Genomic DNA, 12,335 nt, shown 5'->3' with positions numbered 1-12,335 from the left:
GAGTGTCCAATCAGCTTAAATCCAATTGTTTTATTTTCGTCACATATTGCACTATACATAATTGAATGTACGTTGTGTCGGAGTAAAAGGGGGTTCCATTCTACTCAGGAGGAAATCCACAGAGTTTACACCCAGAGGAGCGCCCCTGCTCATTTTGCTGCCCTTAAAAAGAGTGGTCAATCAGCTTAAATGCAGTACGTTTTTCATATTAGACATATAGTACCATTCAAATGTTTGGACACACATACTCATTCAAGGGACTTGCCCTCGAGTCTAAGCAATGTTGTGCTGCTGTTTTTATTGACTTGGCCAAAGCTTTTGTTATGGTAGACCATTCCATTATTGTGAGCCGGGTAAGGAGTATGGGTGTCTCTGAGGGGTCTTTGGCCTGGTTTGCTAACTACCTCTCTCAAAGAGTGCAGTGTATAAAGTCAGAACATCTGCTGTCTCAGCCACTGCCTGTCACAAAAGGAGTACCCCAACACTCAATCGTAGGCCCCACACTCTTCTCAATTTACACCAACAACATAGCTCAGGCAGTAAGAAGCGCTCTCATCCATTTATATGCAGATGATACAGCCTTATACTCAGCTGGCCCCTCCCCGGATTTTGTGTTAAACGCTCTACAACGAAGCTTTCTCAGTGTCCAACAAGCTTTCTCTGCCCTTAACCTTGTTCTGAACACCTCCAAAGCAAAGGTCATGTGTTTTGGTAAGATTAATGCCCCCTCTCCCCACAGGTGTGATTACGACCTCTGAGGGTTTAGAGCTTGAGGTAGTCACCTCATACAAGTACTTGGGAGCATGGATAGACGGTACACTGTCCTCTCAGCACATATCAAAGCTGCAGACTACAGTTAAATCTAGATTTGGTTTCCTCTATCGTAATCGCTCCCTTTTCACCCCAGCTGCCAAACTAACCCTGATTCAGGTGACCATCCTACCCATGCTAGATTACGGAGACAAAATGTATAGATCAGCAGGTAAGGGTGCTCTCAAGCGGCTAGATGTTCTTTACCATTCGGCCATCAAATTTGCCACCAATGCTCCTTATAGGACACATCACTGCACTCTATACTCCTCTGTAAACTGGTCATCTCTGTATACCCGTCGCAAGACCCACTTATTTATAAAAGCCTGTTAGGCCTCACTCCTCTATATCTGAGATATTAACTGCAGCCCTCATCCTCCACATACAACACCCGTTCTGCCAGTCACATTCTGTTAAAGGTCCCCAAAGCACACACATCCCTGGGTCGCTCCTTTTTTCAGTTCGCTGCAGTTAGCGACTGGAACGAGCTGCAACAAACAGTCAAACTGGACAGTTTTATCTCAATATCTTCATTCAAAGACTCAATCATGGACACTCTTACTGACAGTTGTGGCTGCTTTGCGTGATGTATTGTTGTCTCTACCTTCATACCCGTTGTGCTGTTGTCTGTGCCCAATAATGTTTGTAGCATATTTTATGCTGCTACCGTGTTGTGCTGCTGCCATGTTGTGTTGCAACCATGTTGTTGTCCTGTTGAGTTGCTACCATGCTGTGTTGTCATGTGTTGATGCTACGTTATGTTTTTGTCTTAGGTCTCTCTTCATGTAGTGTTGTGTTGTCTGTCTTGTCGTGATGTATGTTTTGTCCTATAGTATTTATTTTTATTTTTAATCCAAACCCCCGTCCCCACAGGAGGCCTTTTGGTAGGCCGTCATTGTAAATAAGAATTTGTTCTTAACTGATTTGCTGTAACGATAGTCATTTTCTTCCTCCTCCTACAAAATAGGGGCAGCTCCGGACTGAGGGGCAGCACTGGACTGAGGAGCAGCACCGGACTGAGGAGCAGCACCAGACTGAGGAGCAGCACCAGACTGAGGGGCAGCTCCGGGCTGAGGGGCAGCTCCGGGCTGAGGGGCAGCTCCGGGCTGAGGGGCAGCTCCGGGCTGAGGGGCAGCTCCGGGCTGTCTAACGACTCTGGCTGGTCATGGCTGGCTGACGGCTCTGGCTGGTCCTGGCTGGCTGACGGCTCTGGCTGGTCCTGGCTGGCTGACGGCTCTGGCTGGTCATGGCTGGCGGACGGCTCTGGCTGGTCATGGCTGGCGGACGGCTCTGGCTGGTCATGGCTGGCGGACGGCTCTGGCTGGTCATGGCTGGCGGACGGCTCTGGCTGGTCATGGCTGGCGGACGGATCTGGCTGCTCCTGTCTGGCGGACGGCTCTGGCTGCTCCTGTCTGGCGGACGGCTCTGGCTGCTCCTGTCTGGCGGACGGCTCTGGCTGCTCCTGTCTGGCGGACGGCTCTGGCTGCTCCTGTCTGGCGGACGGCTCTGGCTGCTCCTGTCTGGCGGACGGCTCTGGCTGCTCCTGTCTGGCGGACGGCTCTGGCTGCTCCTGTCTGGCGGACGGCTCTGGCTGCTCCTGTCTGGCGGACGGCTCTGGCTGCTCCTGTCTGGCGGACGGCTCTGGCTGCTCCTGTCTGGCGGACGGCTCTGGCTGCTCCTGTCTGGCGGACGGCTCTGGCTGCTCCTGTCTGGCGGACGGCTCTGGCTGCTCCTGTCTGGCGGACGGCTCTGGCTGCTCCTGTCTGGCGGACGGCTCTGGCTGCTCCTGTCTGGCGGACGGCTCTGGCTGCTCCTGTCTGGCGGACGGCTCTGGCTGCTCCTGTCTGGCGGATGGCTCTGGCTGCTCCTGTCTGGCGGACGGCTCTGGCTGCTCCTGTCTGACGGACGGCTCTAATGGCTCGGGACAGACGGGCGGCTCTAATGGCTCGGGACAGACGGGCGGCTCTAATGGCTCGTGGCAGACGGATGGCTCAGAAGGCGCTGGGCAGACGGATGGCTCAGAAGGCGCTGGGCAGACGGATGGCTCAGAAGGCGCTGGGCAGACGGATGGCTCAGACGGCGCTGGGCAGACGGATGGCTCAGACGGCGCTGGGCAGACGGCTGGCTCAGACGGCGCTGGGCAGACGGATGGCTCAGACGGCGCTGGGCTGACAGCCGACTCTGCCCTGCTGAGGCGCACAGTAGGCCTGGTGCGTGGTGCCGGAACTGGAGGTACCGGGCTGACGGCACGCACCTCAGGGCGAGTGCGGGGAGAAGGAACAGGGCTCTGGAGACGCACAGGAGGCTTGATGCGTGGTGCCGAAACTGGAGGCACTGAGCTTGAGACACGCACCACAGGGAGAGTGCGTGGAGGAGGAACAGGGCTTTGGAGACGCACTGGAAGCCTGGTGCGTTGTGTAGGCACTGGTGGTACTGAGCTGGGGCGGGAAGGTGGCGCCGGATATACCGGACCGTGCAAGCGTACTGGCTCCTTTGAGCACTGAGCCTGCCCAACCTTACCTGGTTGCATGCTCCCCGTAGCCCGTCCAGTGCGGGGAGGTGGAATAACCCGCACTGGGCTGTGTTGGCGAACCGGGGACACCATGCGTAAGGCTGGTGCCATGTACACCGGCCCGAGGAGACGTACTGGAGGCCAGATATGTTGAGCCGGCTTCATGGCACTTGGCTCAATGCTCACTCTAGCCCGGCTAGTGCGGGGAGGTGGAATAACCCGCACCGGGCTATGAACACGTACAGGAGACACCATGCGCTCTACTGCGTAACACGGTGTCTGCCCGTACTCTCGCTCTCCACGGTAAGCCCGGGAAGTTGGCGCAGGTCTCCTACCTGACTTCGCCACACTACCCTTTAGCCTCCCCCCCAAGAAATTTTTGGGTTGTACTTGCGGGCTTCCAGCCTTGCTTCCGTGCTGCCTCCTCATATCGTCGCCTCTCCGCTTTAGATGCCTCCAGCTCCGCCTTGGGACGGCGACACTCCTCTGGCTCTGCCCAGGGTCCTTCTCCGTCCAGAATCTCTTCCCATGTCCAATCCTCCTTGACCCACTGCTGCTGTCGTTGCTGTCCGTTAACCCGCTGCTTGATCTGGGTTTGGTGGGTGGTTCTGTAACGATCGTCGTCATATTCCTCCTCCTCGGATGAGGAGGAGCATGGATCAGACCAACACGCAGCGAGGTATGTGGACATAATGATTTATTAGACAAACGACGAAAACACAAAATAACACTTTAGAAAAACAAAATAACAAAACGAACTAAACAGACCTAAACTTACGAACTTACATGAAACGAAGAACACACGAACAGGAACAGACAAACCGAAACAGTCCCGTGTGGTAACATGTACTGACACGGAAGACAACCACCCACAAACAAACAGTGTGAAAACACCTACCTTAATATGACTCTCAATTAGAGGAAATGAAAACCACCTGCCTCTAATTGAGAGCCATACCAGGCAACCCATTAACCCAACATAGACAACACATAACATAGACTACCCACCCAAACTCACGCCCTGACCAATAAACACATACCAAAACACAGAAAACAGGTCAGGAACGTGACACTTGTCTTGGTGTTCCGTCCATCACTGCCCATCATAGAATATCACGGGACAACGCACATGGAGTGTTGGATGTGAGCACCTAAAGTCTCTAACGTTCTATATGGATACTGTGAATATATGAAAATGTGACAAATTGTATGTGTGCAAAATCTATTACTATAGTCACCAGTTTCTCCACAGAGGTTCATAGGTCATCTCTGTCGACTGTCCGAAGCTAGTGCCTTACAGCTGTAGCTTTATCATGTAGTTATCAATTTAGGACAGTGCCCTAAGCAACACACCACTAAGTAGGATCGCCCAAGATATGACATTAGACAAAATGCCATGATAGTCACTTAGCCAAGACCGTGGACATATATATTTTGTGTATCGTTTTGTTTTATTCTTAATTTTTATTTCATTTTCTTTGACACTAAGGAAGATATACTGCCATACAATCACCAGTTAGGGCCACAACGCTGCTCATTTGGGGAAGAAATGTAATGATGTATTGCGTGAGTGTGATGCGTTATTAACGTCTGTCTAAGTTACTGCCTAAATCCACCAGCCTGAACAACCAAACGACGGGTACGGAACAAAGATCCACAACCAGGACATCCCATGGCCATTTTTGTGGGGGTCTGCAGCTTGCAGAAATCCTAGCAGGTTAAACCACCAGAAGAGGACTGTCAGAATAATCCACAAACCAGGACATCCCGTGGTCATTCTTGTGATGGGTTGCAACTTGCAGAATCCTTCCAAGATTGAACCCACCAGAGGGGGACTATCATGACTGTCCACGAGAATCCAAATAGGTCAGATCAGGTTTGCAATGAATAACTTTATTCAGACCCCCTTTCACCCGCAGAGGGGTGGGAGGAAAGAACTAGTGGGGATTAACAACTCACGTCCTGTTGTAAATCAATGGAAGAAGATTCAGGTCTCCCTCTCCCAGATACAAAGGAGTATCCTTTGTTTCAATAGACTTTTCCCGCTGAAACTCTAGCACGTTCAAAAGTGAATAAGGGAACAATTGTATTTATTTATTGTTTATTGTTTTTTACTATAAAAAAAATTGATAATATTTCTCCCCAATTTCGTGGAATCCAATTGGTAGTTACAGTCTTGTCCCATCGCTTCAACTCTCGTACAGACTCGGGAGAGGCAGTCGAGAGCCGTGCGTCAAGTGACAAGCATGGTCAAATAATAATCAGGAATAAATGTCAGTTGGCTTTTCATAGCCGATCATTAAGAGTTGAAAACAGCAGGTCTGGGACAGGTAGGGGTTCCATAACCGCAGGCAGAACAGTTGAAACTGGAATAGCAGCAAGGCCAGGTGGACTGGGGACAGCAAGGAGTCATCATGCCTGGTAGTCCTGACGTATGGTTCTAGGGCTCAGGTCCTCCGAGAGAGAGAAAGAAAGAGAGAAGGAGAGAATTAGAGTGAGCCAAGATTTTCAAAATGTTCATAAATGACAAGCATGGTCAAATAATAATCAGGAATAAATGTCAGTTGGCTTTTCATAGCCGATCATTAAGAGTTGAAAGCAGCAGGTCTGGGACAGGTAGGGATTCCATAACCGCAGGCAGAACAGTTGAAACTGGAACAGCAGCAAGGCCAGGTGGACTGGGGACAGCAAGGAGTCATCATGCCCGGTAGTCCTGACGTATGGTCCTAGGGCTCAGGTTCTCAGAGAGAGAGAAAGAAAGAGAGAAGGAAAGAATTAGAGAGAGCATACTTAAATTCACACAGGACACTGGATAAGACAGGAGAAGTACTCCAGATATAACCAACTGACCCTAGCCCCCCGACACATAAACTACTGCAGCATAAATACTGGAGGCTGAGACAGGAGGGGTCAGGAGACACTGTGGCCCCATCCGATGATACCCCCGGACAGGGCCAAACAGGAAGGATATAACCCCACCCACTTTGCCAAAGCACAGCCCCCGCACCACTAGAGGGATATCTTCAACCACCAACTTACAATCCTGAGACAAGGCCGAGTATAGCCCACAAAGATCTCCACCACAGCACAAACCAAGGGGGGGCGCCAACCCAGACAGGAAGATCACGTCAGTAACTCAACCCACTCAAGTGACGCACCCCTCCTAGGGACGGCATGAAAGAGCACCAGTAAGCCAGTGACTCAGCCCCTGTAATAGGGTTAGAGGCAGAGAATCCCAGTGGAGAGAGGGGAACCGGCCAGGCAGAGACAGCAAGGGCGGTTCGTTGCTCCAGAGTCTTTCCGTTCACATTCACACTCCTGGGCCAGACTACACTCAATCATATGACCTACTGAAGAGATAAGTCTTCAGTAAAGACTTAAAGGTTGAGACCGAGTCTGCGTCTCTCACATGGGTAGGCAGACCGTTTCATAAAAATGGAGATCTATAGGAGAAAGCCCTGCCTCCAGCTGTTTGCTTAGAAATTCTAGGGACAATTAGGAGGCCTGCGTCTTGTGACCGTAGCGTACGTGTAGGTATGTACGGCAGGACCAACTCGGAAAGATAGGTAGGAGCAAGCCCATGTAACGCTTTATAGGTTAACAGTAAAACCTTGAAATCAGCCCTTGCCTTAACAGGAAGCCAGTGTAGGGAAGCTAGCACTGGAGTAATATGATCAAATTTCTTGGTTCTAGTCAGGATTCTAGCAGCCGTATTTAGCACTAACTGAAGTTTATTTAGTGCTTTATCCGGGTAGCCGGAAAGTAGAGCATTACAGTAGTCTAACCTAGAAGTAACAAATGCATGGATTAATTTTTCTGCATCATTTTTGGACAGAAAATTTCTGATTTTTGCAATGTTACGTAGATGGAAAAAAGCTGTCCTTGAAACAGTCTTGATATGTTCGTCAAAAGAGAGATCAGGGTCAAGAGTAACGCCGAGGTCCTTCACATACACATCCTTCACATACTTCATATACATACTTTCCTGAAACAAATACTTCAGTCTACTGTTTACAAAAACACAATCAATGTGATGTTCAGGCCATATAATAAATCAAGGTCATTACCTCAAAAACATTTCTGGTCACTGTGACCTTCACATATTCTTTAGACATTTTTGGTCTGTCCAATGGCCTTGTTTATTTGTGCCAAATATGTTCGATATAGCTCTTGTAAATGCAGAAATATACACTGACTATACAAAACATTGACACCTGCTCTATCCATGACATAGACTGACCAGATGAATCCAGGTGAAAGCTATGATCCCTTATTGATGTCACTTGTTAAATCCACTTCAATCAGCAAAGATGAAGGGGAGGAGACAGGTTAAAGAAGGATTTTTAAGCCTTGACACAATTGAGAAATGGATTTGGTATGTGTGCCATTCAGTGGGTGAATGGCCAAGGCAAAACATTTAATTGCCTTTGAACTGGTTATGGTGGTAGGTGCCAGGCACACCGCTTTGTGTCAAGAACTGCAACGCAACTAGGTAATTCACACTCAACAGTTACCCATTCGTATCAAGAATGGTACGCCACCCAAAGGACATCCAGCCAACTTGACACAACTGTGGGAAGCATTGGAGTCAACATGGGCCAGCATCCCTGTGGAATGCTTTCGACGTATTGTAGAGTTGACGGTCCAAAGAAATGAGGCTCTTCGGAGGGCAAGTCCTGTAAACGCAGAGATAAATAACTACTTATTCAACTCGGAAATATGTGACCTATCATTTCACATATTTGAGCCAATCATTATAAAAAATTATTTCAGTAGATGTGAAGATTGAAAAAGAAAATGCATTACATATTTAATATGTCCCATAACTTTACATATTCATGTAGATTCTGAAATAATCTACATGTTCTACCTTATAACAGTAAGCATTTGCGCCAAATTTTCAATTTGATTGAAAATTGTTCAGTTGGTACTAAGGGAACAAAGGGCCCTGGGAACATAGGACTAAGGCAACATAGAGATGTGCATCCTGCTGGTCAATCCATGAAGGGCTTTTTAGTCTCAAGTGGCAGGGATCCTTTAAACACGTTGGTTGGGGGTGATGAAACAACAGAGCCCCATTCAATGAAGGGAAGCATATAGGAGAAGTGGCGATTTGCACGTGTCACTTGGCAAAAAGGGGGCATGATTTGTTGACATAATTGTAATCCAAATCCAACCTTCATTTACTCGTTGTGATGCACTGCGCAGTTCCAAACTCAGTTTTAGATGAGACTGACTTTATTAACAAAATGATCTTATTTACACTTCGCAGTCAATTTTGACACTAAAATATTTTTTTTCTGACTCATATCGATGGCACATAGGCCATTGTCAAGTGGATTAGTTGGTTTTTATGGTCAATCGCTCTTTAAAGAGTGGGACATCAGCTGAAATGCAGACAATTTTGTATATTGAACTCTGAATATATAATTTGTTGCTGTGTTGCATTGTATTGTGTTGTAACATGCTGTTAGGTACCTGCAAGGACTGGGATGGGATAAGAGAGTTGTGTATGAGTAATCGAAGGCCTAAGTATTGTAGCCTAGTGCAGAGGTTTTTACTCTATACATTTATGTGGTTTGGTAAATGTTTGTTTCGTTTCACATAAAGACAAAAATGTTTTTCAACTTTTTTAGCATTTGGCTACTTTTTCTTTGATTCCAATTATAAATAAAATGTTGAGTTGAGTAATTGTCTCTGGCCCCCTCCCAGTTACAGCAGACTCGCACAACTCAATCACTGGTTGAAAACCGCTTTCTGGGACTCCCCTACAAACAGGACCAAGCCTGTCTTGCTGAGGAGTGACGGACTCCTTCCAAGCTGGAGGGGTGCTCTCATCTTATCTATCAACATAGACAGGGCTCTAACTCCTCTAGCTCCACAATGAGATATGGTGCAGGCCAGGCAGCAGGCGGTTAGCCAGCCTGCCAACTTAGTGGAGTCTGCCACTAGCAAAGTCAGTGTAGTCAGCTCAGCTTTCCTCATTGAGACCGTGTCTGTGCCTCGATCTAGGTCGGGCAAAACTAAACATGGCGGTGTTCGCCTCAGCAATCTCACTGGAATAAATACCTCCTCCATTCCTGTCATTATTGAAAGAGATGGTGATAATATCTCACATCTCAAAATAGATCCCTCACTTCCAAGGCAGTCATAGTCAGTTAGCTAATCATTGATCATAAATGTGATGTGGTTGGCCTGACTGAAACATGGCTCAAGACACATTCATTTATTGTGTTAAATTAGGCCTCACCTCCTGGTTACACTAGTGACCATATCCCTCACGCATCCCGCAAAGGCGGAAATGTTGCTATCATTTATTTCCTTTTATGGAAAATAATGGCTGCGATTTTGTCTTTTGAGCCTCTAGAAACCTAAGCAGTCTACTAAATCACTTTGTATAGCTACTGTTTACTTGCCTCATTGGCCGTATACAGTGTTCCTCACTGAGTTCCCTGAATTCCTATCGGACCTCACAGTCATGGCAGATAATATTCACATTTTTGGTGACTTCAATATTCATGGAAAAGTCCACAGACTCACTCCAAAAGACATTTGGAGCCATCAACGACTCAGTGGGTTTTCGTCCAACATCTCTCCGGGCCTACATATTGCCACAGTCATACCCTGGATCTAGTTTTGTTCTGTGGAATAACTATTGTAGATCTAAATGTTTTTCCTCTTATCTTATTAAGTTTGCAATCACAACAAATAATCTGCTCAGATCCCAACCAAGGATCATCAAAAGCCATGCTTTAAGTTCTCGGACAATCCAAAGATTTCTAGATGCCCTTCCACACTCCCTCCACCTATCCAAGGAAGTCTGAGTACAAAAAAATCATTAACCACCTAATCGAGGATCTAAAATTAACCTTGCGTAAAATCCTAGATGTCGTTGCACCTCTAAAAAAAAAAATATTTGTCACAAGAAATTAGCTCCCTGGTATACAGAAAATACCAGAAAACTGTATTAAGTTTGCAGAAAATTGGACCGGAAAAGGCGCTCCACCAAACGGGAAGTCTTCCGACTAGCTTGGAAAGACAGTACTGTGCAATATTGAAAGGCCCTCACTGCTGCTCAATCAGCCTACTGTTCCAACCTGATTGAGGAGAATAAAAACATACCAACATTTATTTTTGATATTGTTGCAAAGCTAACTAAAAAGCAGCGTTCCCCAAGTGAGGATCGCCTTCTTCAACGAAAAGATCATTAGAAAGCAAATTACGGACTCCTCTTTGAATATGCGTATTTCTCCAAAACTCAGTTATCCTGAGTCTGCACAGAACTGCCAGGACCTAGGATCAATGGAGACAATCAAGTGTTTTAATCCTGTATCTCTCAACACATTCACGAAAATAGTCATGGCCTTCCAGCTGCCTCCTGGACCCCATTCCAACTAAATCCCTGAAATAGCTACTTCCTGTGCTTGGCACTCCTATGTTGAACATAATAAAAGGCTCCATTCCCTCTGGATGTGTACCAAACTCACTAAAAGTGGCAGTAATATAGCCTCTCCTGAAAAATCATAACCTTGACCCGAAAAAAATAATAAAAAAATATTGGCCTATATCGAATCTCCCATTTCTCTGAATTTTTTTTGAAAAAGCTATTGCGCAGCAACTCACTGGCTTCCTGAAGACAAATAATGTATATGAAACGCTCCTGTCTGGTTTTAGACCCCATCATAGCACTGAGACTGCACTCGTGAAGGTGGTCAATTACCTTCTAATGGCATCAGACCAAGGCTCTGCATCTGTTCTGCTGCTCCTAGACCTTAGTGCCTCTTTTGGCACCATCGATCACCACATTCTTTTGGAGAGATTGGAAACACTAATTGTTCTACCCGGACATGTTCTTGCCCAGTTTAGATCTTATCTGTCGGAAAGATATCAGTCCGTCTCTGGGGATAGTTTTCTCTCTGACAAATGAATGGAACGTTTCGGTGTTTTAGGACCACTATTGTTTTCACTATATATTCTACCTCTTGGTGATGTCATTAAGAAACACAATGTCAACTTTCACTGCTATGCAGACGACACACAGCTGTACATTTCGATGAAACATGGTGAAGCCCCAAAATTGCCTACCCTGGAAGCCTGTGTTTCAGACATAAGGAAGTGGTTGCCTGCAATTTTTTTACTTTTAAACTCAGACAAAACAGAGATGCTAGTTCTAGGTCCCAAGAATCAAAAGAGTTCTGCTGTTTGATGTGACAATTCATCTTGATGGTTGTGCAGTTGTCTCAAATAAAACTGTGAAGGACCTTGGCGTTACTCTGGACCCGAATCTCTCTTTTGAAGAACATTTCAAGAAAATGTATGCTTTCGCCACATAGCAAAAATCATAAACTTTCTGTCCAAAGATTATGCATAAAAGCGGATCCATGCTTTTGTCACTTCTATATTACACGACTGAAATGTTCTACTCTTCGGCTACCTGGATAAACCACTAGATAAACTTCAGTTCGTGCTAAACAAAAAAACGCTCCGGTCACAAGACGCAGGTCTCCTTATTGTCCCTTGAATTTCTAAGCAAATAGCTGGAGGTAAGGCTTTCTCCTATAGAGCTCCATTTTTTTGGAACGATCTGCCTATCCATGTGAGAGACGCAGACTCGATCTCGAGCTTTAAGTCTTTACTGAAGACTAATCTCTTCAGTAGGTCCTATGGTTGACTGTTGTCTTGCCCAGGAGTGCGAAGGTAAACGGCAAGGTACTGAATTGACGAACAGCCCTTGCGGTCTCTGCCTGGCCAGCTTCCCTCTCTCCACTGGGATTCTCTGCCTCTGACCCTATTACGGGGACTGAGTCACTGGCTTAGTAGTGCTCTCCTATCCCGTCCCTAGGAGGGGTGTGTCACATCGTGCCAGGCTTTTCTCGCTATACTCAACTTGAGTGGGTTGAGTCACTGACCTGTTCTTCTTGTCCGGTTTTGCACCCCCTCAGGCTCGTGCGGTGGAGGAGAGTTTGAGTGTTTGGTGTGGAAGGCTCTATCCTAACTTATTTTCTTGATTCTT

Source organism: Salvelinus namaycush, chromosome 21 (genome assembly GCF_016432855.1).
Source record: "Salvelinus namaycush isolate Seneca chromosome 21, SaNama_1.0, whole genome shotgun sequence".
Lineage (NCBI taxonomy): Eukaryota > Metazoa > Chordata > Actinopteri > Salmoniformes > Salmonidae > Salvelinus > Salvelinus namaycush.
This window is presented reverse-complemented; position numbering follows the sequence as displayed.